Raw genomic sequence first — 4,626 nt, forward strand, 5'->3', positions numbered from 1 at the left:
ATACATTAACTATAAAGTTGTCTTTTACAATCATCATACACCTCACTCGAACAAACATTAACCCTCTATCAAGCGGGCGGCCTCTAGGACGTCTTCAAAGTAACTCTCTGGTTCCGAACGGTCCCTACCCCCGGGCGGACCCTTCATAGCAACGTCGACGGCCTTCATCTTTCCCCAAAATGTCTTGACTCGGGCAAGGGCCATCCGGGCACCTTCAATGCACGTTGATCGCTTCGCAGCGTCGATTTGCTGCACCACGTCGACAAGCTTCTGCACCAAACCAAAATAACTACTCGACGCAGGCTCGGCTGGACACAGCTGGATTATAACATCCTTCATGGCAGCGCCAGATACCCTATGAAGTCCGGCCCATTGGGACATCTACTCATTAAGCAGCAGCGGGCGCTTAGACGTACCGAACTGTGACCAAAAAAGCTTCTCCGTCGCACATCCAGCTCGCGCTTGGTAATACCTCGCTGCATCAGAAGAACTCTTCGGCAAGTCCAAATACCATCCGGAGAACTCCACACTTGGTTCAACTGAGCATAGTCTGGGTCGCCAAACTTATTCTGCAGCAGAAAAGGCTTCCAGCTATTATCTCTTTCGCCTACCGAACCTCCTCACGAAGTGCTCTGGACTCTGATCGTGCTTCTCTTGCCTCCTGTCGGGCCTTGTCAAGTTCAGCCGTTAAGGCTTCATTCTCCTTCTCAAGAATTTCGTAGCAGCGAGTGGCATTCTCCAAAGAAAGTGTCATTCTGGATACCTTCTCCTCGACCTGGCATTGTGCAGCTTGTTCGGCCTTCCGTTCAACCAATGCCTCTTTAGCAGCAGCATCGCTAAGCCGGACCTGCTCCTTGGCCCGGACTAGCTCCGCCCGAAGAACCTCCACGGCGGCAGCACCATCTACATTGTATGCACATTTTCATATACAGCACTTTCCTGCGTCAAGCACACTGGTGTAAAGAATGCTCGAAATACGCACCTTGCGAGTCGTCAAGACGCCTGTTGATCAATGCAATGTCATCCTCCGCAATATCCAGCTTTTGCTGTAGTTCGGCCACTTCCATACTCTGGGCAGCCACATGAGGGGCAGCAGCGTGTATTTCAAATTAAACTAAGGTTAATACCTGAGCATATCTCTTTGATCCTCCGATCGCTTCCTTCGGAAGACAATCCGAGTCTCAGGGGCTACTGCATATACAACATGTGCATTCTGTCAATAAAATTCAATTGACAAAACTACATCACAAACCTCAAAACCTCTCAGAGGGCTCGTAAAAGCCTTGTTCAATCCACTCTTCGCGGATAGAATCCTTTTAACCACCGTAGCCATCAAAGTACGAGGCTCTTCTAAAAGGGATGCTCATCGTAGCAAGTCCGTCAGCGGCTCCGGCACCCTTGGGTCTTCGGAAACCAGTACTGAAGTACGGCCTTCCCGTGAAGGATCTCGCCTACATACCTCCAAAATCGTCTCCGGTTGTAAACCGGATGGTTCGGGGACTCCGGTCTTGATCCCGGAACCTCGAGTGACAGAGGCGTCGCCTTCAGGTAACGCCTTCTCCGTTTCTTGTACCACTTGGTGTTCGGGAGGAGACCTTCGGGACGATACCTGAGTATCATCCCCCCTATCGGGCGATGGGACCGGAGAAGGCGTGTCACTCTCCATCATCTCCGGAAGAAGATCTCCCGAGGAGGAGAACGATTGAGAAGCACCAGGCGTTAACCTGCGTGGATGAACATATATCGGATGATTACTTCACTAATAGGAAAAGAATGAGGTGCCCCAGCCATGCTTACGCTTTGCCGTGAGGTTCATCCTCGTCATCGTTCACCCGGTCCAAGCCGCTCGATGACGATGATTTTACCTTCTTGGAAGGCTTCCCCTCCTGACCTTCGGAGGCGGCCCTCTTCTTGCCTTGGAAGGCTCCCTCTGCACTTTTTCCCTTGGGTAAAAGGGTTTCGGTCTTCTCGAATGCGACCACCTGGTACGGTGTCGGAACCAGCATCCTTGTCAGCAGGTCGGTCGCAGGGCCTTTGGGAAGAGGTGCCGGACACCAGATCAGCACCGCTTTCTTTATCCAGTCCTGTATAGGGACGGATTGTTCAATATCTTGTTAAGAGATACTTGAATGGAAGGTGCTTGGATACCGAATACTTACCGAAGTGTTCGGATGATTGCAGTCAAGGCCAACGTCTTCGGTGGTGTCCGGTCATTGCTCTTGTTCCCCGAAATATAATTTCCACATCCCTTCGTGCGTAGCGCCGAAGAAGTGCTGTAGGGTCCGCCACCCTTCTGGGTTAAACTCCCACATACGAAGAGGCCACCACTGACATGGCAGGATCCGGCGGACAAGCATTATTTGAACGACGTTCACAAGATCGATGCCCATCTAAATAAGGCTTCGGATGCGACTTTGCAGAGCCTGCACTTCATTGACGGATCCCCAGTCCAATCCCTTATTGACCCATGAAGCAAGCTGAACTGGAGGGCCGGGTCGAAACGCAGGTGGAGCCACCCACTTGGAGAACCATGGCTCGTTGACATAAAACCACCCCTGCTGCGACAGGTCTGAAGATTTGGCGAAAGATCCTTCGGGCCAAACCACGCCGGCCAGTTTGCCTATTATGACACTGCCGCACTCTGCCTGCTCCTCCTCTACCACCTGCGGCCTCACATAAAAGGTCTTGAGCCACAAACCAAAGTGCGGAGGAGTCCGGAGCAAGGCCTCACACGTGACGATAAATGTTGAGATGAGGAGAATAGAGTCCGGGGTCAGATCATGAAAATCCAGCCCATAGTAAAACATGAGCCCCCGGACGAAGGGGTTAAACGCAAACCCTAGCCCGTGAAGGAAGTGAGACACAAATACAACCCTCCCGCCAGATCTGGGGGTCGGTATGACTTGCCCTTGCACCGGAAGCCGATGAATGATTTCCAAGGTCAGGTACCTCGCTACGCGAAGCTCCGCGATGTCCTCCTCTGTGACAGAAGAAGCCACCCACCGGCCCTGACGGTTGGATCCGGACATGACTAAGGCTGGTGGTGATTGGAACCCGAGGGTTGGAACCTGGGGGCTGGGGTTGAGGAAGGATCAAGCGCAAGGGAAGAAGAAGAGACATGCTCTCTATAAAAAGGCCCCGGATATTGGACCTCTCTCCCAGGGTCTGTAAACTTACCTATCACCAAGGAGTTGTACCCAGGGGACGGTTGGGTAACCCACGCCAGCATTAATAAAAATCCCGTAAATAAAGGGACACGATCTCTGCCCTGACGAGACATGCTAGTAAAACCGTACCCCGAGATGTGGGGCGGCTCGCTAGCTGACGGTTGGAAATAGCAACCGGGCAGGCATGATGTGATGTCATAAACAATTATCAACAAGTTGAGCTCGTGGGATATTATATTCTCTACACACATGTCCGGATATACTTACTTCGCCCGAAGACTGTTCTGGAGTTCGGAAGGAGGGAACCCGCCTTGCAATGCCGAAGACAAATCTGTGCGCCGGACTCCTCGTCATTGAAGCCAGGTTCAGGGGCTACTGAGGGAGTCCTGGACTAACGGGTCCTCGGACGTCCGGCCTGTTATCTATGGGCCGGACTGATGGGTTGTGAAGATCGAAGACCATACTCGTGTCCGGATTGGACTCTGCTTGGCGTGGAAGGCAAGCTTGGCGACCAAAGATTCCTTTTTATGTAATTGACTCCATGTAAACCCTAGATCCCCTCGGTGTCTATATAAACCGAAGGGGATAGTCCGGTAAGAACAACACATATACTCATTAAAATATTCATAGGCTAGACTTCTAGGGTTTAGCCATTACGATCTCATGGTAGATCAACTCTTGTAACACTCATATTCATCAAGATCAATCAAGTAGGAAGTAGGGTATTACCTCCATAGAGAAGGCCCGAACCTGGGTAAACATCGTGTCCCCTGTCTCCTATTACCATCGATCCTAGATGCATAGTTCGGGACCCCCTTCCTGAGATCCGCCGGTTTTGACACTGACAGGTGCCTCATGAAGACCAGGGAAAATGCTCATGAGTGCACCCGTCCAGCCCCCTCGCAAGGCATGCGAGGCAGAGTACGGGCCAAAATAAAGAACCGAGGGAAGAAATAGAGGAAAAAGGCGATCAAACCAAGACGACAAGAAACACCAGAATGCGAATTTCCATTGAAGAGGGGCAATCCAACTACGGAAATCAAATGAAAAGCCGCGTACGGCACCTAGTCTAGTCTTCTCACCAGCGCGGAGCTAAGTGTTGCCACTAGGACGTGGGAGGGAGCCCTCGAGGACCGAGGGCCGCACTCCCGAGACTCCAGGGCGTGTACAACCCCACTCATTATTACGTGAGAGTGTCATGAGCTGAGACCTTCACAAGCACGGGGCCTTGCTTCACAGGCGCTGGGCCTTGCTTCATGGGTAGAACTTCTGGAGGTGCTGGATGTTCCAAGTGTTCTGGATGGGGACCCCGTCCTGCGTCTCCAGGCGTACGGCGCTAGGCCTAGAGATGTGGGCAATCATAAACGGGCCCTCCCACATGGGCGAGAGCTTATGCAGCCCTTCCCTTGAGAGGACCCATGTCGGTGTCAAAACCGGCGGATCTCGGGTAGGGGGTCCC

The sequence above is a fragment of the Triticum dicoccoides genome, chromosome 6A (genome assembly GCF_002162155.2).
Source record: "Triticum dicoccoides isolate Atlit2015 ecotype Zavitan chromosome 6A, WEW_v2.0, whole genome shotgun sequence".
NCBI classification, from domain to species: domain Eukaryota; kingdom Viridiplantae; phylum Streptophyta; class Magnoliopsida; order Poales; family Poaceae; genus Triticum; species Triticum dicoccoides.